Below are 7561 nucleotides of genomic sequence, written 5' to 3'. Positions count from 1 at the left end.
GGGTGGTTCATCCATTTCACTTTGATGAAGGAAACAATGTTGTTGCGAAGAACATAGTCCTTTCAATCAATAATCTTCTCTGGATACTCCACATAGGCAAAATCCTCGTCTAACTCACGGGGTATGTAAGTCAAGACGTGAATGGGGTCAAGAATGTACTTCCTCAATATAGATACATGGAAGACATCATGTGTACCTTCCAACTCTCGTGGCAAAGCCATCTGGTAAGCTACCAATCCGACCCTCTCTAGTACATCATATGGTCCCATAAACCTTGGACTAAGCTTTCCCTTCTTTCCGAACCGCATCACCCCTTTAACTGAGGAGATCCATAAGAAGACCTTGTCTCCAACACCAAACTCCAGATGTTTCCTCCTAACATCTGCGTAGCTTTTCTGCTTAGACTAAGCTACCTTAACCGAGCTGCCTTGACCCTGTCTCTGATCACATTCACCTTCTCACTAGTAGCCTGTACCAAGTTTAGACCTAAAATATGCCGCTTACCAACCTCATCCCAATAGAGTGGAGTCTGGCACTTCCTGCCATACTGTGTCTCGAATGGGGACATTCCGATGGTGACCTGATAACTGTTGTTGTAGGAGAACTCAATAAGGGAAATGTGCTAATCCCAACTATAACTCATATCCAAGGCACATACTCGGAATAGGTCCTCTAATGTCTGAATAGTCCTCTTCGATTGACCATCGGTCTAAGGGTGAAAGGTTGTGCTGAAGTTTAGTTGTGTGCCTATAGCCTTCTGCACACATGTTCAGAACTTGGAAGTTAATCTAGGATCTCAATCAGACATGCTACTAACTGGTACACCATGTAGTCTGATGGTGTTATCAATATACAACTTAGCCAACTTGTCCATAGAAAATGTAATCTTGATTGGGATAAAGTGAGCTACCTTGGTCAAGCGATGCGTAACTACCCAAATGGCATCTATACCCTTCTGTGTACGGGGTTGGCCTATGACGAAGTCCATGGTAATATTCTCCCATTTCCACTCTGGAATAGGTAGGGATTGTAATAACCCATAAGGCCTCTGTCTCTCAGCCTGGACTTGCTGGTATGTGTGGCATCTAGACACATGCGTGGTCACATCATTCTTCATTCCTCTCCACTAGTAGGAACCCTTGAGGTCCTTGTACATTTTAGTGTTGCTGGGGTGAATGGAGTACGGAGAGTATGTGCCTCTCTCAAAATTGTGTCTCTCAAATCACCATCACTAGGCACACACAACCTCCCTTTGAACTTGAGAATCTCCCTTTCAGTCACAGAGAAATCTGGGTCCCTTTGGGTTGGCATTCTGCTATAAGCTTTTTCAACTCTACAATAGTAACCTGAGCTGCAGTGATCCTCTCCACCAGACTAGGTTGCACTACCAATGCCGATAGTGAAAAGTGACACCCTCTACTAATAGTTCCAAGTCTAGCCTCCTGGCTTCCTCTAGGAGATACTCATTGGTGGTCAGTGATGTAAGAGTCAGTGATTGGGATTTTTGACTAAGTGCATCAGCTACCACATGGCCTTTCTTAGGTGATAGTGGATAGTACAATCATAATCCTTCATCAACTCTAACCAACGCCTCTGTCTAATGTTGAGCTCTTTTTGGGTGAAGAAGTACTTGAGGCTCTTATGGTCAATGAAAATCTCACTCTTCTCACCATACAGGTAGTGTCTCTAGATTTTCAATGCAAAAATCACAGCTGCCAACTCCAAATCATGGGTGGGATAGTTCTTTTCATAATCCTTGAATTGACGGGATGTATAAGCGATGACTTTCTCGTGCTGCATTAATACACAACCCAATCCTAGCTTGGAGGTATCACTATAAACAACCATACCACCTGTACCAATCAGAATAGTCAAAACTAGAGCTGATACCAACATTTGTCTTAGCTCCTTGATGCTCTTCTCACAAGATCAGACCACTCAAATTTTACACCCTTTTGTGTGAGTTGGGTCATCAGAGTAGCAATGCGAGAGAAGTTCTCGATAAACCTCCTATAGTATCTGGCCAATCCCAAAAAACTACTTATGTCCACTACACTCTTGAGAGTCTCCCATTCTAGAATTGGTTTCACTTTGCCTGGGTCAACCTTTATACCCTTGGCTAAAACAATGTGGTCGAGGAATGTCACTTGTGACAGCCAAAACTCGTACTTACTGAATTTGGCATAGAGTTGCTTCTCTCTCAGCCGTTGAAGTACTAACCTCAGGTGAACATCATGTTCCTCTACACTCTTGGATTAGACCAAAATGTCATCAATGAATACTATCATAAACTTATATACGATATTTTGGAATACCCAGTTCATCAAATCCATAAATACAGCCAATTGGTCAACCCAAATGACATGAATTCATAATGTCCATACCTTGATCTAAAGGCTGTCTTACTAACATCACTATCCTTGATCCTGAGCTAGTGGTAGCCACATCTAAGGTTGATCTTGGAAAACACTTTGACACCCTGCAACTGATCAAATAAATCATCTATCCTTGGCAAAGGATACAAGTTATTGATGGTTAGCTTATTAAGCTCCTGATAATCGATACACAATCTCATACTTCTGTCTTTCTTCTTGACGAACAATACCGATGCTCCCCATAGAGATACACTAGGTCTAATGAATCCCTTCTTCAGAAGGTCTTGAATTTACACCTGCAATTCCTTCAACTCTGTGGGGGCCATGTGATAAGGGGCCTTTGACATTGGTGCTAAGCCGAGGAGTAGATCTATAGCAAACTCTATTTCTCAGTCTGGGGGCAAACCTATCAAGTCATCCGGGAATACATCAAAAAATTTCCTCACCACATCTAGCTCAATCAATAGCCTAATCTCTACCTCAGTATCCATCACAGATGTTAAGTAGCCTTGAAATCCCTTATCCAGTAGCTTCTTCATCTAGAGTGCGGATATAATAACTTTCTTGTGTTTCTTGGGGTTATCCCCTTGGAACACAAACTCATCATCATCACGAGGTCTGAAAATGATAGCCTTCTCTACATATAGCACACTAGCTCTGTATAGGGACAACCAGTGCATTCCTAAAATCACTTCAAAGTCGGTCATATCTAACTCAATCAAGTGAGCATTCAACTCATGTTCACCTATGGTCACTGGACAAGGCTTATAAACACAGTTAAAACCCACTACACTTCCCATAGGGGTGCCCACAACCAAACATTGAGTTAGTCCCTTAGGTGGAATTCTCATCTTCTTCGTAAATGCCGGTGACACAAACGAATGCGAGGCTCCTGAGTCAAATAACACATGTGTAGGCTATAATGATATCAATAATGTACCTGTCACAACACCGAGTGTAGCCTCAGCATCTTCTACAGTCATAGCAAACACTATGCCCTATGGTTTCTGGCCCTATAGGGGTTGTGCTGGTCTAGGGGCTGAATATGTCTACTGGGGCCTAGGTGGCATAGTATAGGATGCATCACCTGGCCTTCAGTGGGGGTTTGTGCTCGCCATGTGGCCCGACTGATCACAATGAAAGCATCTCGAGCTCGACCCCGAAGACTAAGATACAACACTAGATCGAGAGGGCTGGGAAGTCTGACTAGCATCAGGCCTCCTAAATTGCACTGGAGTTGGGTTGGCATAGAGCATTCTGAAAAGTTTGCTGCCTCCCTTATAATCGGTAGATCACATTGGCCTCTTTTCCGTCCCTTGTTGAGCCGTGTAGTTATCCCTATGCCGGTCTTTAATAGACTTAGCCACTTGGACCACCTCAGCGTAGGTCTACAGCTTCAACCGCACAATAGTTGACCTAATACCTAGCCTCGACCCTTTCTCAAACTTCTTTGCCTTGGCTCTATCACCTCTAGGATGCTCAGGAGCAAAATGGAACAACTCCTCGAAGCGTTGCATATACTCGAGCATAGATCAAGAACCTTGAACCAACTGAGAGACCTCACTCTCTCTCCTATTCTAGAAGCTTTTTGAAAAATAGTTCTCAAAGAAGGACCCTTTGAAGTCTGCCCCAGTGGGGTTTCAGTTACTAGCCCTCAGAATAAGCTCGATGGCACTCCACCAATCATCCGCTTTATTTTGTAGCTGATAGCTTGCACACAAAATTTTCTGCTCATCAGTGTAGTCCATCACTCTAAAAACCTTCTCCATTCCACCAATCCATTTTGATGGATACAACAGGTCTTAGCCCACCTTTGAGAAGTATGAGGACCTAAGCCGTTGAAACTTCTCCATCATTTTTGTCAAGTCTGTCTAGCCCTCTACATGGGCTTGAGCTTGTTCCGGCATCAGAACTTGCACATGCCCATGCACTTGTGCCCCACCAGATGTTTGAAGGGTAGCCAATCCAGTAGGTACTGGAATGGGTGCCGATGGAGTAGGAGGTGCAGGTGGTGCATTACGGGCTTCCATTGCCGCTTGGATTCTATTATCGATCCCGGCCATATACTGATTTTTCCTTTCTTCCACTTCCCTCATCATGTTATGCATGATGGATGCCACATCCTGGGAAATAAGTACAGGCAGAGCCAGAGGTGCATTGTGGGGTCTACCTCGATTTTATGTAGGGGAAGCGGGAGGTGACGGGCGTGATTGGGATTGGGATCAGGTGTTCCAACGTGACATGATTCCTATGAAAGAATCCGATTAGTGCACATGCATAAACAAGGTTACACGTAATTAGAACACATGCATACATAGTGGGTCCCACATGTATACAATAGGAATAATTAGGGTTAGGGCATGCATAAGTGGGGTCCACACGTATTAACATCCGATCGCACAGTATCCCAAAAGGGGTACCCCATTAAAGTAACCAAATAAAATCTTAGATTTGAAAATAAAAATGATTTATTTCCCAAAAAGTCCACCGAAAACAAGGGGTCATATCACTGGAAATATGGTTTAATTCACCAAAAATATCAATGTTATTTCTGGTGAACTAAACAGAGAGCTCAATTGGACTTTTTATTTCACTGAAAATACACACTGGATTCATGCCCAGTGTTTTCGGTGAGCTGTTTCCGATGGATTCAACATGTATATATATAGGCTTGGGTCTTGGTTCTTTTACACAAAACCCTATTTGCTCTTGTGGGAAATGTGTGGAAACGGCCAAGAAGTATTTTGTTTCCCATTCCCTACCTTCCTCTCGCTATTTAGCAATCGATCGGTGCCGCATAGGGGTGTCAACGGTCCGGGTTGGTGCAGTTTCGGTCCGGTTCCACTGGTTTCGGTGTGACTTTGGAAGTGACCGAAACCGACCCATTAAGGATTTATTGGTTTCGGTCCGGTGTCGGCTTCGGTGCGGTTTGGATTCGGGTTGATACCGGTTTGGATTTATTAGGTTCATTTCGGTTTGGATCGGTTTTTTAAACCGGTATGGAGCCATTAGGAAACAACCAAATGATGAATTGTTGAACTTCGATTTCTTAAATCGATTTGTAACCGGGTTGGTTTTGGTTTTTGGTCTAGTTTGGATTCGATTTTCCATACAAATGTATACAAAACTATTCAAATTTTGATTTTTTTTAATGAATTTTGGAGTGTTTCGGTTTCTTACCGGTTTGGTTTCGGTTTCGGTCCGGGTTTTGAGCCGGTTTCGGTTTGGTTTTGGGTTCATCCGGTTTTCGGTGCGGTTCGGTTTGGTTTTGGGGTTACAATACTCGAAACCGAACCGAACCAATAAGGCTTCGGTTTGGTTCGGTCCAGGTTGTTATCGGTTCGGTCCGGCCGGTTTTACCGGTTCGGTTTAGGAATTGACACCCCTAGTGCCGCATTCGCATCCAATGTATGTTTCTCATCTCTGTAACCTAGTTTTGTGATTTTCTTCTTTGTGAGTTTTGTATTCAGCCATTTAACTAGGTTTTCCATTCCAATCCTTAGGAATCATCTTGCAACAATGTCTGGATGCCTTGTACATACCCGACGTGCTCTTATACAAGAGGAGCAAGACGTCGCCGATCAATTCAAGCCAATCTTGTTCCACTTTATGGTTAAGCGAGACTCTTGGGAATTCTTTAAGCGTTGCAACATAGACCCAAGAGTCTATACGAGGACCAATGACTTCTGCGTGTTTCATCTTCGTTAATGGTTTGAGGAGATCTTGTGGTATCGCATTCTGAAACCTAACAGAAACTACTACCCTATATTGGTCAGGCTATTCTACTCCAATATGGAATGTATGAACCGGGGTACCAAAGAGATGGGGATCACCTCCTATGTAAAGGGGGTGAAAATCTCCTTCGACATGGGGCAACTGGCCAATATTTTGATGATCAGCAATGCAGGTGATCGAGTGTACTTCCCACCTCAGACTTTAGCCTATAACTTCCAGAGTCCTGATACCCTTCAAGAGGTAGACAATATGCTGACTAAGGAGGCCAGTGGATGGGATCGCATAGTCAACTACCTTGCCACTCCGAAGGTTGTCTGTTAGGCAATCTAGCTAAATGTCCTCCCCACCTGTGGGCACTACGATGAGGTATCCGTATTGCATGCCTATGTGACTTACACCATATATATGGGGGTACAGATACGTCTTCCTTATCTCCTAATGTAGACTATAGTAATTCGGTCCGAGGGGTAGGATCGCCGAGTTAGGAACCTATGCTACGGGAGGATATTGACTGACATCTTCCACCGCTTTGGGATGGACTTGGAGGGTGTGGCATGCTTGGGTGAAGAGGTCACATACTTCAACTAAGACTCATTGAGGAAGATGTCCATAGACCTACGAGAGGTGACTACCATTCCTGGAGAGGGTCAGCAGCCTGTGGAGGTAGAGGGTGGTGATGCCGGTGATGTTGGTGGTGCAGGAGTAGAAGTTGCTTGGGTTGGTGGGGTTCCACCACCTGACCCCCAAGATATGGGTTTTAGGGCGGCTTCTGCATCTCAGAGTATTAGGGGTGCGAGGCCTTACGGTCTCAATGATGTGATGGCCCATCTGGATACCACTATGTCACTGATGAGGAGCATAAATGGCTGCCTTGAGAGCATGGATAGGACCTATTATCTTATGGATAATAGAGTGGCCTCCCTAGTGGCATAGATGCAGGCGATGGACTTCCATCTTGGTATTTCGATGCCTCCTTTGGGAATGCATGGTCCCAACCAAGCTCAGGGCTAAGGACAGAACTATCAACAGCAACAGCAAGAGTAGTGGTATGTTTGCTAGTGTAGCTTTTCTAAGATTTTCCTTTTTATGTTTTATTTGAGTTTGATGTTTTAGGTTTAGTTGAACTTTTACATTATGTCATTTGCATCAGTTGTTTAATTTCCTAGACTTAGGCTAGTTAGGATTTCCTGCTTTCAGTACTTTAATTTTATAAAAAGTGTAAGCTGTGTATTCAAGTTCTCTATTATAATGAAATGGTTTTAACACCTATACTTGTCTCATAATTATGCAAATTTCCACTATTGTTGTCTTGAGATTTTTAATTAATCATAATTTCCTCAAAATCATAGTTTGGCTGAGATTATGAGTAAAGGCAGAGCATCACGTTCTGATACCATAGCTGTCACACCCCATTCCTGATAGACCCAACTTATCATTAGAAATACCGGTGG

The sequence above is a fragment of the Macadamia integrifolia genome, unplaced genomic scaffold (assembly GCF_013358625.1).
Source record: "Macadamia integrifolia cultivar HAES 741 unplaced genomic scaffold, SCU_Mint_v3 scaffold951, whole genome shotgun sequence".
In the NCBI taxonomy this organism is placed as follows: Eukaryota; Viridiplantae; Streptophyta; class Magnoliopsida; order Proteales; family Proteaceae; genus Macadamia; species Macadamia integrifolia.
The sequence above is the reverse complement of the archived record's forward strand: the minus strand, read 5'-3'. Positions refer to the sequence as shown.